Source organism: Mirounga angustirostris, unplaced genomic scaffold, assembly GCF_029215605.1.
Source record: "Mirounga angustirostris isolate CCGP_5_RB_7025 unplaced genomic scaffold, mMirAng1.0.hap1 SCAF_2, whole genome shotgun sequence".
NCBI lineage: Eukaryota > Metazoa > Chordata > Mammalia > Carnivora > Phocidae > Mirounga > Mirounga angustirostris.
The window spans coordinates 10,257,381-10,275,397 of record NW_026991710.1 but is presented as its reverse complement, the minus strand read 5'-3'; positions in this window follow the sequence as shown (position 1 = coordinate 10,275,397).

Here is an 18,017-nt window from a genome sequence, read left to right as displayed (position 1 = left end):
AAGCTAGTCACCAAAAAAACTTATATGATTCCACTTACATGAAGTCACTAGAGTAGTCAAATTCATAAAGACAGAGAATAAAGTTGTGGTTGTCAGGGGCTGGGGAAAGGGGGCGATGGGGAGTTAGTGTTTTTAGAATTTTAGTTTTGCAAAATGAAAAACTTCTGGTTTTTCTGGTTAAGTGGTTGCTTAACAATGGGAATCTATTAGTGAACTGTACACTTGAAAAATGGTTAGCATGGTAAATTGCAGGCTATGTATACTTTGCAACAATTTAAAATAAAATTTAAAAAAAAAAAAACAAAGAAAAACCCCAAGGGACCTATGTCCTCTCCCCATCTCTGTACTGGGGATCCCACTACCTCCTCGGCGGCTCCACACATCTACAAATTTCCTTGTCTTGCGCCCCTATTTCTGGAAGGTACCAGAGAATCTTTTCTTCCTCTGCATGATCCTTTCTTGGCCTTTAAAATAAGAAGGGTCATCCTCTCCATTCCTTTCTCTCCACTTCTCACCAAGAGGTGAATCTTCTCTCACTAGAGGGTTAAGTAGTAGGCCTCTCCCCCTCCCCTCCCTCTCTCTTTTCTGCTCCCTAACTCCATCTAGCTCCATCTTCCTCTGGGTCACACCTGCTCCCTTTCCTACATCTTGCCCCATGGGACATGAATTTCCAGGCCTTCCAGAGTAGCTTAGTTCATTTCAGACACTTGAGTCAAGTTCTATTGTCCAATTCAAATTTTAATGACAATAAAGCTGACTTTTTAATCATTATCTGGCTCTTGGGTTATTTTTCAATTGGTTTGGAACCCACAGAGGAGGGCCTGTGATTAATAAGTGTCTTCAAACTCATTCCAAAGGTCCAGAGACTCTGAGAGCATTTTTTGTTTGTTTTGTGTCAACCTTGAATGACATGAAAAGCGAAGATCCAAACTTGATCCCCAAATTACACAGTATGCTCCACCATATAAGGCTATATAGAAGGCCCTATTCCACAATTCTGCAGGTGGCTGCCCACTGTGTTAGCATCACTAGAAGTTGTCACCTTACTGAGAGCACTGCAGGTCCCTTTCACAACTCCAAACTCTGTGTCAGGTGCAGAGTGGAGCTGCTCCTGCCTGTTTGCCGACTGACTGACTGTTATTACAACACAAAAGGGAAATGACTCTCTAAACACTATCCATTTAGGTCATTCTTCACTTGGACAGATGTCACTCTCAGTAGCACAAGAAGGCAAAAATGATGGGTGACTAGGGATAAGGAATATCTCATCTCACTGATTTAGATGAGACACACATCTAAATTTGATGAATTTAGGCATCAAACTTCTTGGCAAATTGCTTGCCCTTTTTGAGTCTCCATTCCCTTGTCTATAAAATTAGGGTCTTTGCACTGGCATCTAAGCTCCCTTCTATCTCCAACATACTCTTAATTCTGTGGTTCAATTGTGTTTTCATCCCAGTATTAAGAGGTTAAGGCAGAAACACCCCACCTTTCTCTCCCTACTGACTCTGGCCTGTAGAAGTGTCCAGCAAGCATTTTCCTTTTTGTAGACACGGGAGGATCCAGCAGGCTGTTGAACCACAATACCAAACTCCAGTCAGATGGTCCCCCACTGGGTTTTTAAATCAACATGGAATGGTTCTGACCCAGTGTGAGGGCAGCTGGAATTGACAATTCAAGGGTGGCTATGGGAGGTGGCCCAAGGGGTACTCTAGATAATCAAAATGAACAAAGTTATTCTTTTCATCAAGTTACCAAAAATAAATCTAAGGCATGGGTTGTTTCTGGAGGAACACCATCCAACCCCAATCTTATTCATCCCCACAGTCCACTGTTCTTCCCTCCCTGGCTTGGCAGCTTGCCACCGGGGGAAGTGAGCTGCTTGAGGTTATAAGCTGTCAGACTCTGCATTTAAATATTACTCACCCAGCTCAGTTCAAGGTACAGGTCAGCCCATAGTATTAAGTTAAGTACACTGGGAAATACATTATCTTTTGGGTCACAAGGGTACAATTCAGTGAACATCAACAGGATTTCCTGGTTGATAGATGATTCCATAAGAGGTTATAGCTCGCCTGCCCTAGAAATAATAGCAATAATCCTCTACATTCATATTCTGCCCCAGAGTCTGTGAAGGATTTTCACATCTGTTATCAAATAGGATATTCTCAGTGGAGTCAGCCCAGCATGGGAGGGGGCAGGGGTGTAGACAGAGGCTGGAGCCCCTCTTTCCCGCTGTCCATGCTGTGTTGCCTGGGGTAGTCACTTCACCTCTCAGAGCCAAAATTCACTAGCCATAATCAGGAAATGCCACTAATGTCTGCCTTCTAGGTAAATCAAAGAGATCAAATGAGGTGCTGTTTGTGCATATATTTTTAATTAAATGTCACAGAAAAGAACCTCTCAGACATGCCCTATAGAAGCAAAATTTAAAATTATGAAAATAAGCCCCAATTACCTTTTAAAGGCTTAAAAAACACAAACACAGGAGAACTAAAATAGTTTTTAAATGGTCCTCTATTTATGTTTTCTTTTGATCGGCATTCATTCATTGGGTACCTTTGTACAATAGCTATAAAGCTCAGTTATTACCTTACAGGAACTTGGGAAATTAAGACATACATAGATACAGCTACAGCCATGGCTTTAGGTAAAGAATAGAAATGGAGAAGAGAGGTCAGTCTCACAAAGCTAGGTGTCAATGACCACCATTAATATGATGCCATTAGAAGACTCCTGAGGAGCAAGATAATGCTGGACCATGGTACTGATATGAAGGAGCTATCAATGTCACTGTCTGATGATGGGGCAGCTCCTAGACATATCTTCTCTTTAATTCTGACCTACACCCCACAAGGCATTATCATTATCATCATCATCAAGATCATCCCTAGTTCAACTGTGGAAAGAGCCAAGATGTCCATCGACAGATGAATGGATAAAGAAGTGGTATATATATACAATGGAATATTATGCAGCCATCAAAAGGAATGAGATCTTGCCATTTGCAACGACGTGCATGGAACTGGAGGGTATTATGTTGAGCGAAATAAGTCAATCAGAGAAAGACAAGTATCATATGACCTCACTGATATGAGGAATTCTTAATCGCAGGAAACAAACTGAGGGTTGCTGGAGTGGGGGGTGGGGTGGGAGGGATGGGGTGACTGGGTGATAGACACTGGGGAGGGTATGTGCTCTGGTAAGCGCTGTGAATTGTGCAAGACTGCTGAATCTCAGATCTGTACCTTTGAAACAAATAATGCAATATATGTTAAGGGAAAAAAAAGAAGAAGAAGGTAGCGGGAGGGGAAGAATGAAGCGGGGGAAATCGGAGGGGTAGACGAACCATGAGAGACGATGGACTCTGAAAAACAAACTGAGGGTTCTAGAGGGGAGGGGGCTGGGAGGATGGGTTAGCCTGGTGGTGGGTATTGAGGAGGGCACATTCTGCATGGAGCACTGGGTGTTATGCACAAACAATGAATCATGGAACACTTCATCTAAAACTAATGATGTAATGTATGGGGATTAACATAAGAATAAAAAAAAATTTTTAAAAAAAAGATCATCCCTAGTTCAGGGAATTGAGGCTCAGGAAGGTTAAGTAATGTGTCTACATCTGTCAGAGCATGGGTATCTGAACCCAAAACCCTTGTCTACTGCCTTGCACTGCAGAATATATCTTCTCAGAAATCAGAGAATAGGGGACCCCTTTTGCTGGACCCTAAAAGACCAAGAGAGAAAGAGAGAGAGAGAGTATGAAGAAAGTCATTTCAGGAGGAGATCACAGCATGAATAAATTATGAATGTGTATTTTCAGAGACATTGAGGAGTCCAGTCTGGCTAGTCCTGGTCATTACCAGAATTTCCAGCATAGTTTGGGTTCCACCTTCTAAAGACCAAGTGACTTTAAAATTCTTAAGATGACTTCTTAAGATTCCCTCCTCAAAGAACACCCAGCTCCCTGCCTCTGCAACCCTATCTGCTGTCACTTCAATCACTCTGTTGCTTCCTATTGTCCCTGCCTTCTCCAGACTAAGCCCTCATGCAGATCCCATATTTAGAATAAGTGCTTAATTATTCATTAGATGGTGAATGAAACCATTTTATGGTACACCAACACTCTGACTTGGTTTGGTTTAGTTTGATCTCCATCTCTACCTCTAGGGTAGAAGTGGCAAGTTCAAATGCCAATGTTGGAAGACTCCTGTGATCTCCCACCGAAAAATGTTAAGAAGACTATCATGTTTCCAAGCTAGCTCCAACTGGGAACGAGCAGGTTTTTCATTTTAAGTATTTTATGTTGACTTTGATGCCCTGGGGATTATTAAGTATGCAACATTCATGTATGATAAAATACAATTACGGAAAATTCAACTGAAATGGACAAATGAGGATAAGCGTGACAAGGACATGTGGAACAAAGGTTCTAACAAGTAGCAAATATAGGCATATCCACACCTCCTTTTTTATGAAAAAGAAATGCACTGTCAATAAGCAGGGTCAATGGCATCTGCTTGCATCACTTTGAAATAGACAGAAATGATTCTTTCTAATTTAATGGAAGTATTCTAGGAGCTCAGAGAGTCGAAGGAAGATTTGACTGTTCAAGCTTCAGGCAATACATGAACCAGGGACCCTGGGAGCATTCTTCATTTGTTCATTCCACAAATATTGTTGAGCACCTGCTTTGCCTGGAATTGCTCTCAGTGCTGAAAGCGTAGTGGAGATGCAGTCTAGATGTGATTGCAAAAATTAATGAGCACATGTTCCGGACACAGATGCTAAATGTTCAAATTCCAGTGCCTGCCTTCCGTGTCAGGCTCTGCTCAAGTTTCAATTCCTATGAAAGAGTCTGAATAACCTAGCTTGGATCAGGTGCCCACCTCCTTGGTCAGTGTTGGGGAGGAAGGGGAAGGGAGGATTTTTTTGAAGAAACTTGATGAACAGCTCCACCATGAACATATCCACAAATGATGAAAAAATGTATTACCCAAGAGAAAAGAACGGTGCTCTCACAAGAAGGGTAAAGGGATGCCCAGAAGGAAAAAGAAAATTTGTCTAATCTTCTACCTCACAGGACAGAATGAGATCATGAATATGAAGACATTGGCACGGACCCTGGCAAAAAGTAAGTGTATGCTGGATAAATAAATAACAACAGGAAAAGTAATTTTAAAAAATCTGTCTTCTATGTGACTAGACATCAGAGCATGGTAAGTAATTATGCAGGTTTTTTTTTTAAATCCAAATATACACTCAATGTGTCGGAAGTAAGATATCAGATTTAAATTATTTATGAAATTTGACAGAGCATTAATATAAGTATTTAAAATGAAGAAATGTTAGTCCTGATTTTCCCTGTGCTTGTCAGTCTTCACTTCAATTTGGTTGAACATTTAATTAAACACATGCTATAATCCAAATCCTTGGAGCAATATACAGATTTTAAGAGAGAGATCAGCACACAATATCCTCCAGAAGAAGCAATAGATTATAAACAGGTCTGAAAACTATAACATATGTGACACATTTAAAAGGATGGGGCATCTGACCTAACTCACAGCATTATGCACATCAAATTGTATATGACTCTAGTTGGGGCAGAGCCCTTCTCCAGAAAAGGAGAAAAAGTTTCTGGTGAATATCTTGTGGCATCTGGAAGAGAAGACTTTGAGACCAGGACAGGACAGAGACTCAGGCATGGCTAGTTTTGCCATTAGCTAGAACATCAACTGTGCTGTGTCCTTCACAAAAGAGCCCTGATGTATCTTGTCTTTGGAATGGCAAGAAGAAAAACTCTTGCCTAGTATCTCCATCGCTTTCCAAAAAATTAGGAGTGAATTTTCTTCAAAGCTGGAGAGAGAGAAGAGAACATCCAAAGGACACATGTGGGCAAAACACATACTTGAGTCTCTCCCTGTGGCTGGGGCTTCCTCACAGCATGGCACCTCGGTCCAAGAGCAAGGATACCAAGAGACAGCTGGGTGGAGCTGACATTGCATTTTATGATCTAGTATTCCAAAATTAGGCATGGAGTGTCACTGCCCTCACGTTCTGTTTGTTAGAATGGAATCACTCAGACCAGCTCATGTTCAAGGAGAGGGTAATCAGACCCCATGCCTCAATGAGAGAAATGTTGAAGACTCAGCAGATCTGTTTTTAAAACCACCACAGTCCATGCTCTATACCTGTATGTGTTTACATTCTTCTCCGTGAAAATTACCTTCATCCTCTCCTGAGACATCTCCTTCCTCCAAGTTTATTATTACATCAGGCCCAAGCTCCAGACCCAGGATCTAACCACCAAATTCTATAAAGTGGAAATGACACTTTCTCCAACTACATCATGAAGGATCATGTTAAGTAGATGTGTATACACACACACACACACGTGCGCACATGCGCTTGCACAATCTATACACACACATAGAATCATGATACTTTTTTCAAAACACAGATAATTATTTATATGTAAAACATCTCCATTCATGCAATTTTTATGTCCCCTCCAAGGTAATTAATTTTATGGAAATTTACAATCCTTGTCCTCCTGCTTGCTCCCCTCCCGCCCCCCCCCCCCCCACACACACTACACTCCTAACACCCTTGGGAATACTGGACAAACACTCTTACGAGGAAATTACATTAAGAAATTAAATTAACATTAAACATTATATGACACATGTATCAAACAAGAAGTGCTGTTTTTAGATGCTGAGATTTTCTGGGCAACCTCCAAGTGCTAATATGTTTAACCTCAACCATTGATTCCTTGTTCTGAGATGGCATTTAAGACATTGAGCTATGTCTCCTTCTGAATTCACCCTCCCAGCATTTTCTGGAATGCTGTGTTTTACTGAGTTTGGGCATTAGCCAGGAACATGTCTCCTATGAGACAAAGATGGCTGGTTATTTCCCCAATATCTATTCTCCCCTTCACCTGAATAATAGAGTTTAGCTGGGCACATGGCCATGTAGCAAAATAGTTTATTTCCCAATTTCCCTTGAAGCTAGGTGTAGCCATGTGACTGCTGTATTCTGGTCAATAGTATGTGAGTGGAAGTACCAAGTTGTTAATTCTGGGTCAGACCCTTAGCATACAGTAAGGATATACTTCCTTTCTCTTCTCTACCTCCTGATTTCTGTAATGTGGATGTGATAGTGGGAACCACAGCAGCCATTTTAAACCACAAGGTAGAAGCAACATGTTGAGGATGGCAAAGGAATAAGAAAGTCGATTTCAGCTTGACTTGATATGGTTGCCTGCTTATATTCAGACAGTTACTTAAGAGAGGAAGAACTTTGGGGCGCCTGGGTGGCTCAGTCGGTTAAGCATCTGCCTTCGGCTGGGTCATGATCCCAGGGTCCTGGGATTGAGTTCCGCATCAGGTTCCCTGCTCCACAAGAGGCCTGCTTCTCCCTCTCCCGCTCCCCCTGCTTGTGTTCCCTCTCTCGCTGTGTCTGTCTCTGTCAAATAAATAAATCTTAAAAAAAAAAAAAGAGAGAGAGAGAGGAAGAGCTTTTATCTGGCTTGATTGTGTTATAGGAGGAAAAGGGAATGTTAACTAATAGACACGCTCAGGCCCAGGCCCACCATCATCTCTCAGATATGCCCAGCAATGGCCCTACCTCCATTCCTTCACTATAATCTCTTCTTCTCCAAGAAGTCGTGGGCCACCCAGTGGCTGCTGTCTACACTCTACCTGACCCACATTTGCCACCAAACCCTACTCAGATTCCCCCAGAGGGAAGATGCTTAATAACCCTCTTTGTCCACTAACCCTTTGCTTCTAGTCTTCTTGTGTCTAATGGTTCCTCCAAAGTCTTGTTGACAGGAATAAGAGTGCAAATACTTAAAACTGAGAAGTTCTGGGCAATGAGCAATGGGAATGAACTACCCGTAAGTGACCACGTGAGCCGCTGTCCTAAGCAGCAGCCCAGGCATCCGGTGCCTGCCTGCTGATTCCTGCAGGTAATCTCTCTGGCCTCCCAGCCTGCTCAGTCCTGCAGTGACCATCCCTCTCTACAGCACAGCACAGTAGTGGAGATGTATTATAAACAAACGAAAAAGACATTACAATTATAAGATGGACATCATCCTTAATTAAAAATCAAAAAATGTGTGACCTTAAAATGGATGACAAGCCAGAATGTCCCCTCTTGGTTTTCATTTATACCCATGGAGTCCCCAGATGCACTTTAGCATGTGTGTGTACTCAGACTTGCTACAGACCACTAACTACAGCTTTTGCATTCTTGGCTCTTAATTCTGACTGGCACATTGAGAAACAACACGTGGCGAACACAAGCGATCCTGCAATTAGCAAAATATTTCAACACTCAAGTGGGAATACAGTGTTTGCACAAATGAGGGACCTTGGTGTGCCGAGCAGTTCCCGTAACAGCCAGACAAGGAGACCAGTAACATAAGGAATGGACAGCTCAACCTCAATGACATGAGAGCTATTTTGAGTACCTCAGTGTAATGCAACTAAATATGCACTTAGTGCTTATCTTGCACTAGGCGCTGACTCTACCAGGTGTTGGGGAGACAAAGGTGATGAAGACAAGGTCCCAACTCTGAAATGAACAAATTGATAAACAAAAAGCCTGTAAGTCTCTGTAAGTACCAATATAGGAAATGTCTAGAAACGTGTTATGAGAACACAAATGAGGCAGCAATCATCTCTGACTGGCATCGGGCTGCCTGGAAGTGGGCAGAAAGTTCACACTGCAGTCAGATCATAAGGATGAATCGATGCTCATCAGGCAGACAAAGAAGGGAGAGCATGCCAGCAGTAAAAACAGCAGAGGCAAAAGCTAGGCAGGCAGGAAGAGGCACAGCATCCAGGGCAGTGCTCTAGCAGGTGATGAGGCTGCAAGGCATCATCCTCAAATGCTGGCGGAGGTTAGAACCCCTGAGAAGCTGATGGGAACTACCACTCCAGCACCCAACAAGAATATTAAATCAAAATTTCCAGGGGTGGATCTGGGCATCAGGACTTTGTAAAAACTCCCCAGGGGATGCTAATGTGCAACCAAGGTTAACAACCATTGCCCTGGTCCAGACCAGAGTAGGTCTCCAGATGTCACCCTTAAGAACTCTGCTGCCCTCCAGGTCATGGGAATCCTATGCAGTCCTGTCTTCGGCTCTCTTTTAATCCAAATCCTTCAGATTTTTTATGACAAACACCTATGTGAGGTTGTGTACTATCATACTGCAGGAGGTGGGCAGCAGATCATTTCTTAGAGGAAATATGGGTATCTCAGTTATAGGCAGAGCCAAATTCCCCTCAAGGGGATGGATGCTCTGTCCCAGTCCTGTGAAACTGCCCTATTTCTATCAGCGTACACACACCCTAGATTTACCTAAAACATACATTTCTTTCCTGTAGGTTAGTTTCTCACCCTCTCCTAAGAAGATGGGGACCTCTCACCTGGCTAGCTCTGTCAGAAGAGCATGCAACTCTTGATCTCAGGGCTAAGAGTTCAAGCCCCACATTGGGTGGAGAGATTACTTAAATAAATGAAACTTAAAAATAAATATGGGGAAATTTCTGTAGATGGGAGCTGTTAAAACAAATAGGTACCATATCAGCAGTGTTTACTATGTGTTGGAAAGGGCTGAGCATGAGGGATGGGGTAACTGTAATTCTCATAACCTCAGGAGGCGGATGCTAGAGTTAATACCATATTCCAGATAAGGCACTTGAGCTAGAGAGCCATGGTCCTCAACTGTTTTACCTTCATCCCAGCCCCACCTAGGCGGAGACTGAGAGCAAGAAGGTAGTCGAGATGAGAGCCAAAGCCAGAAAATTGAACCCAGGGCTTCCATTCAGGAGCACTGAGCTGCTTCTTCTGTGCTTTTCATGTTTGAGGAACCTGGCCCAACACCAACACAAAGCCATAAAAGGTGGAAGTGTCGAGCTGAGAAGAAAAGCAAGGTATAAGCAAAAAGAACAGGAAGAGAAGGATGGAAGACAAAAAAGGGAAATGCTACAAAGACTATTAATTTGGCAAAAAAACAAAAAACAAAAAAAACCCTCTTCACTTTTACAGCACAAGCACCAGAAAGTATCTATGGACTGATGTGTTAGGATTGAGTCCCACAAAGCGATGATGGGGGTAGGTCTCTCAGGTTGTGCTCTGCTACCATTGGGGCAAAAAAAAAAAAAAAGCAGGGGGAGCTAGATGTGCTGTCTTCTGGGTCCAAACTCCCTTTCCATTGGGAAAGTAATCTCCACCTCAAACCATTCCTCCCACCCCAATCAGTACCTGCAGCCCCTCAGTCTTGTCCACCTTGGTCTTTGGGCAGTAACACGCCCCCTCCATTAGTCCCTCTTGTTGACATGCACCCCTGTGTTACAGAAAGGAAATGCAGGGATTTGGGAGTTCAGAAAGTCCCAAGACCACCCTCAGGTTCAATAATTCACTCAAAGTTTTTGTAGAACCCAGCAAAGCTGTTGTACTCGTGGTTCTGGTTTGTCACAACAAAAGGACACTTAAAATCAGCAACAGGAAGAAACACATAGGGCAGAAGAGAAGAGACATGAGCTTCCAGGTGTCTTCCCAGCTGAGTTGTGGGAAGAACTGCTTTTCCCAACAACAATAAGTGAAAACACACATGGAGTATTGCCAGCCAGGGAAGACCACCTGAGCCTTGGTATCTAGGATTTTTATTGGAAGTTGGTCACATAGACACAATGGCTGCCCATGTGTCTGGCCTTGAACTTCAATCCCTCCAGGAGATAAATTCAAACTGTGTGGCCCAAGAATCCCATTGTAAATCACACTGTTAGTATAGGCTACCTGGTGTGGCCTCCAAGTAAACAGAGAGCACACTCTGAGGGCTTAGAAGTTACCTCCCAGGATCTAGTCAAGGCCCAAACCTTTCTTTGCACAGGGTTAATCTTTTACTGCACAAAATTGGTTCCACCTCAGACCTCTCGGAGAGGATTTACATCCTACTGCCACCACCTCCTGGTTGAGTGGCTTTGGGAAGATTCCTCAAGCTCTCTGAGCCTGGATTCACTTGTACCACAGACATAACGTCTCAGATGACTGTTGGGAAGATAATATGAGGTTAAATGTCACCAGGATGTCATAAACTGTAAGAAGTCGTGAAAACTAGTTCCACCCTGCCTCGATCCAAATGAACCAGAAGTTATTCTCAGGAGAAGGTCCTAGAAATTGCACTACCTAAGACATGTGCCTCAACCAAGAGAAATACCATTTCTATAGGACCATAACTATCATTTCACTCAGCAGGCATTTATGGAGTGCCTGTAGGGACCCAATCCTAGAGATGCAGGGATGAGATGTCTATATCTCTAAGCAAGTTTCTATGATTTGAGAAGTAATGTACAGAAGGGGGTTAGTTACCATGCAGACCAGCTGGGGTCCAAGGAGATGAGCAGCAACATGCCTCCCCAAACTTCCCCAGCTCCCAAAGTTGGCAGATCTCACCAGCACACCTCACTGATGTGCTCCGTGTGCTGGAACCATCCTTGAGATATTTCTTTTTCTCTGCTGAGCTACAGCTTTAAGAAAAAAAATACCTTAAATAATGTGACAGCAGCTCACACACACACACACATAGATACACTTAGGACACTGCTGTCACTCGACATATATTCAACACATGGCATCAACAGCTTGGAGGAGGTGTTCTAAATACACCAAACTCCCTTGCAGATGTTTTGAAAACTAGCGGATTCCAAAATTTAAAAGAAGAAGAATTTTCTTTGATGTTTTATATTTCATGGAACTCAAAAATCTCTAGTCCTCAAGATTGAAGGCCTGTAGAGTTCAGTGGTATTACTTCACTGATCTGACCAATTTCTACCTAGCACCTACCATGTGCCATCAGTAATGCAGGCACTTAGGAAAGAAATCAATGAGCAAACATATTTTCAAAATTCCTAGCTCTGTAGAACTTACATTCTTGCAGACTCTGACAGAATGTCAACTTCGGAAAGTTATGAACTGAGCACAAATCACTTATCGGCTGTTACACTCTTGAGTACCTGATCAACCCCATATGAAACTGTTTCATCATTTTGAAATGGAGCTAATAATACCAACCTCCTGGGATTATTGTGAAAATAAACTGCACAACCACAGCAAAGCTCCTAGAACAATGTTGGCTTATAGAGGCTGCTGGAAGCCCATTTAGGTCCCCTTTCCCTTCTACCATTTATGTCTAGGACCCCATGCTATCTCAGATATAAAACCAAGGAAGAGAAAGCACTATTAGATGCCAGATTAATTAGAGGCATAAAATGCTTATCACTGGACAAACTCAGAAATAAAGTCTAAGTCTGGTGTTTTAAGCAGGATAACTGCTACTTCACCTTTCCTCACACAAACTTCATGAAGGCAGTGTGAAGTAGAGGGAAATACCACAGGCCATTGTCAAGAGACTAGATTTTAATTCACGTTCTTCCAACAATAGCTATGTGTTTTTGGGCAACTCACTTTCCCTCTCTGAGTCTCCATTCCCTGAGCTGCACAATGAGGGGCCATGCTGTATCAGTGTTTTCAATCCAGCCTCCACAGCAGAATCCCCTGGGGATCTCTTACCACGTATTAATGTCCAGAAAATTAAACCAGGATCCCTGGGGGGATTTTTTTTTTATCTTAACTCTCCTGATGTGAAGCCAGGATTGAGAATGTCTAGTTTGGGCTCCTCTTTGAGCTCTAACATCCTAGGACAGGGCTTGCAAATTCAAATGCCTTCAGAGCCATCAGGTCATGTAAGCGAATGAAGCCAGGCAGTAGGTGATCCTGGCCAGACCACTATTTCCATATGGGAGCTGGAGGTGTAGAGCTGGACTGGGGGTCCAGGGCTGCCAAGTATTTCATTATTCAAGAGAAGCTGGATATCAATTGTGTGTGCAAGCATGCATGTACTCACAGGCAAAATCTCCAAAATTTAAAATGGTAACCCAACTGGGATTTTCTTTTCAGTTTCATGTTAATGTTGTATAAGCAAAACAAACAAACAAAAACCAAAAAAAAGTCAAACAAAACCAAAAACTGTCATATACCCTGGTAGTATTAAGGGCCACCAGTGGTAGACTCCTGTGCTCTAAGACTTTTGACCAACTCAATTCTTGGGACACAGAAGCCATGATAAAAACCTAGGGTTTAGAGATTCCTTTTCTCCCTTTCTTTGTATTCTGTTAAACATTTTTTTTCATTATTGCTCCTCCTCCTGGAGCCATTTTAGACATTTTTTCCCTATTCACCTCCCATTAAATTTTAACACCACAGATATGCTGTGTATCTACTTATGTGTTCTATGTGCTTTATATATGGAGAGAATACAATCTCTTCACCCCTCCCCCTGCCCCAGGTACTCAATTTTACAAATTGCCCTCATTGAGAACACATGTCTTTTCTAAAAGAGTTGAAGCATCTTGACCTATCTATTCATCTAGCTCAAGTCTGGTTTTGGCCGCATGTTCTCTACCATGTCCATACCCATGCCCACTTCTAGTAGAGGGTGAGTGAGGCAGGAGAGCCACGATCTGGGTCTAAGCACCCAGGTGATAGGTGAGCAGGTGTGCAGGCTTCAGTGAGCCTCTCACCCCCCGCCATCCAGTTCTCAGCCCTGCACTGACTTCAAAGTTATTTTAAGCATGCGGTGAACTCAAGGCTGGGTCAAGACCAGGAGCTAGTGAACACCATGTTATACTATCCAGACCCTCCATCTGTGAAGACCTTGTCCCTGGGGGTGAACAGCTTTCAACTGTCAGCCTCTTTGAAGACAACCTCTGGCTGCCCACATTCAGTGATCAATGAGAGAGTATAAAGGGCTGGTCATCTCAGCCCAACAGGAAACAACCTTGACATGCCACCCTAGCTAGCTCCAGGATGTCCTTGGGTCTGTCCAAAGCTGTCACTGGGCCAGACCGACACCCCAACTCACCTTCACCCTCTGCCCACTCCTGTTTTGTTCTCTCTTTTATGGATCAGGAGCCCAAGGACACACCTGCACAAATATCAGACTACACACAAAACTCCATTTCAGAATCTGCTTCCAGGGCAGCCAACTGCCACAATGGGCAATACATAGCTAGTTCAATACTTGTTGGCATTGTTCAAGAATAACTTTCTGAAATTTTAAGCATTTTCACATGAAGTTGTCAATTGAATTTGCAGCTAGAATTTTATATCAGTCTTCCTGGCATCAGGGATGCTGTGAAACATGAAGTAACCACAATGAAGAGCTCACAGTCCTGATCTAACCAAAGACCTGAACTCAGAAGAGGGCCTTATATAATGTACTTTCCCCATTTTTTTTTGTTTTTGTTTTCTGGTGATCTATCTATCCCTTTTCATTTCTGCTCTGGGAGATCTGCATAACTCCCACCTAAGTGATGTGTCTCTTCTTTGTCAGACAAGTAAATAAATTCAACTTTGTGTTGGATCAGTTTGGCAATCTTTGTTCCTTACTATTGACATCACAAATCCCTGGGGTTCTCACCCTCTTCCTAAGCCCATTGCCTCATGCCCACCCTTGGGTTATCCAGGGCTGCTTGCTGGGGAGCCCAGTTCACCCTTCCCAATACCTCACCCCAGATGTTCTATCTTGTTCCCACAGTAATCACAACCAGAATAATAGTTATTATTAACCTAATTATAAAGCTTTCTGGATTCTTTATGTATATTACCTTATTTAATCCTCAAAATCAACTTATGATGTAGCTATTACTATCGCTAGATACAGGTTAGGAAAAGAGAGACCAATAGTCATGCTATAAGACACATGTAGTAAGTGGTACAGCTGAAACCTAAACACTTTAAGACTAAAGCCCATGCTAAGGAACTACTACCTACAAATCATCTCCATTTGGCTCTTGTTCTGGAGCTGCTGCTCGCTCTCAAGAGGGTTCTGTAGATAATGGCAAATAAAATCTCACAAACACACAAAAGAATAAGCAGTTTACAACAGGGGACCCAGCAGTGGCAGATACCTGGGTATAGCTGGTCAATGACAGCAGCCCCAGTCTGCAGGGCATGGTATAGTTCTGTTTTAGGATGCATTTTGACCCTGGGCATCCCTCCTGCCCCTCTCCTTGGTGATTCCAAACCCAATTTGACTTTCTGACTTAGTTCCTGGTGCTCCTAGACCAGGGTTTCCTAATTTCAGCCCTGTTGACATTTGTCAGTTTATCTTTCATTGTAGGGGCTGTCTTGTGCATTGTAGGATGTTAATCAGCATCCCCAGCCTCTAGCTACCAGATGGATGCCAATAGCACATGCACTTTCTCCCCCTGTCATCACAATTAAAAACATCTCCGGGCCGCCTGCGTTGCTCAGTCGTTAAGCGTCTGCCTTCGGCTCAGGTCATGATTCCAGGGTCCTGGGATCGAGTCCCACATCGGGCTCCCTGCTCGGCGGGAAGCTGCTTCTCCCTCTCCCACTCCCCCTGCTTGTGTTCCCTCTCTTGCTGTGTCTCTCTGACAAATAAAATAAAATTAAAAAAAAAAAAAAAAAAAATCTCCAACAATTTCCAGAGGTTCCCTAGCAAGGATAAAACTGTCCCAGATTTTAAGAGCCACAAGCTTAATCTCCTCCCCCTGACTGGCATTTCCTCCCATTTCTGGAGCAGGTTTGATTTCACACCGATGACTCAGCACACCCATTTGGGCAGGTACCCCCTGAGTGATAGTTCATCTTAGCATCTTCCTCAGGAGGTTGGCCTCTTGACATCCCAGAAACAAACCACAGTATTCTTAGCTAAGAGGAATTCCTCCCTTGTGGAAGAGTATGTCACCTGCGCCAGACCAGCCCTACATTTTTTTTTCTTTTTCCAGATCTTTCTTTTTTTTTTTTATTTTTTATTGTTATGTTAATCACCATACATTACATCATTAGTTTTTGATATAGTGTTCCATGATTCATTGTTTGTGCATAACACCCAGTGCTCCATGCAGAACGTGCCCTCTTTAATACCCATCACCAGGCTTACCCATCCTCCCACCCCCCTCCCCTCTAGAACCCTCAGTTTGTTTTTCAGAGTCCATCATCTCTCATGGTTCGTCTCCCCCTCTGATTTCCCCCCCTTCATTCTTCCCCTCCTGCTATCTTCTTTTTTTTTTCTTAACATATATTGCATTATTTGTTTCAGAGGTACAGGTTTGTGATTCAACAGTCTTGTACAATTCACAGCGCTCACCATAGCACATACCCTCCCCAGTGTCTATCACCCAGCCACCCCATCCCTCCCACCCCACCCCCCACTCCAGCAACCCTCAGTTTGTTTCCTGAGATTAAGAATTCCTTATGTCAGTGAGGTCATATGACACTTGTCTTTCTCTGATTGACTTATTTCGCTCAGCATAACACCCTCCAGTTCCATCCACATTGTTGCAAATGGCAAGATCCCATTCCTTTTAATGGCTGCATAATATTCCATTGTATATATATACCACATCTTCTTTATCCATTCATCTGTCAGTGGACATCTTGGCTCTTTCCACAGTTTGGCTATTGTGGACATTGCTGCTATAAACATGGTGTGCACATACCCCTTCAGATCCCTACATTTGTATCTTTGGGGTAAATACACAGTAGTGCAATTGCTGGATCGTATGGTAGCTCTCTTTTCAACTTTTTGAGGAACCTCCATACTGTTTTCCAGAGTGGTTGCACCAGCTTGCATTCCCACCAACAGTGTAGGAGGGTTCCCCTTTCTCCGCATCCTTGCCAACATCTGTCATTTCCTGACTTGTTAATTTTAGCCATTCTGACTGGTGTGAGGTGGTATCTCATTGAGGTTTTGATTTGGATTTCCCTGATGCTGAGCGATGTTGAGCACTTTTTCATGTGTCTGTTCAGACCAGCCTACATTTTAACTGGTGCCTCCTATCCAGTGCTGGTGGGTAGGAACTCCACCCTATTCTCAGGGAAACCCTGGTTAGAGGATGGGACTGAACATGTACCTGTAATACTCAGTGTTTCTGCATGCTAAACCCACTACTTTCTGTCTGACTTCAACTTTTCATTTTTAAGAACGCATCAGGCATGTGCCATGTACACTATTTTATTTCTACTGTGTCTGTCAAGGACGTTCTAAAAAGCCAGCACCAAGGGCCAAATAACAGGCTTAAGTTTGTAAAGGGTCATGTAAATGGCTCATTGACACATCTCCCGGGCCTGGCAAAGCTGGTAGCCAAGCTCCAACAGAGCCTGAAAATGAATGTCCCAGTACTCAGGTTCCAGGGCTGTGAGCCACTGTTTTCCCCCTTGGCAGTCAAGCTACTCCCTCAGCCCAACCCCCTTTTTCTGCACCAGTACCCTCATCTAAAGGATAAGGAAGGACAAGTAACACTTCAGCCTTTTGCTTTCTCAAGGTGTGACGGCTGATAAGACTCTTGGCCTGGATTTAATAACGCAGGCAGTCCATTCTTCACTTGTTAACCCCCGTAATACATCAGTTCTCATGGCATGCAGAATGGAAAAGGAAAAATGCACTTTGCAATCACACTGACCTCGGTTTCACTTTTGCTGTGTGTCCTCAGCAAATTTCTTAACTTCTCAAGACTTGCATTTCTCTTTTATATGTGGAAATATTAATAAAAACTGGGTTTTCTGTTTGTGTCATTGAAAAGATACAGTTAATGTGTACAAAGTGTCTAGAAGGTTCTCATTGACTGATGGGTGCTGGAAGTGCAGGTGATGGTGTTGGTATTAAAAGAACAATGGAAATAATGATGTGAACGAATTCCTTTCCCTCCCTGGACAGAGAGGCTACCTAAATTTCTGAATCTTTTCTGACTCTGGGAAACTAGGTGATCCTAAAAAAAAGAACAGAAACAAACAACAACAGAAAACATACGCATTAATTAGCTCTCCTTCTTGAGATTAGAGTTCTTCTTTTGAGACAGTCTTAAGCATCTGGTTCCCTGCCCCCTCTTGTCTGGGTGGACCGTACAAAACTACAGGAAGTTCCCAAGAAGAAGACTCCAAACAGTACTCTGAGATTTAACCTAAAGGGCTGC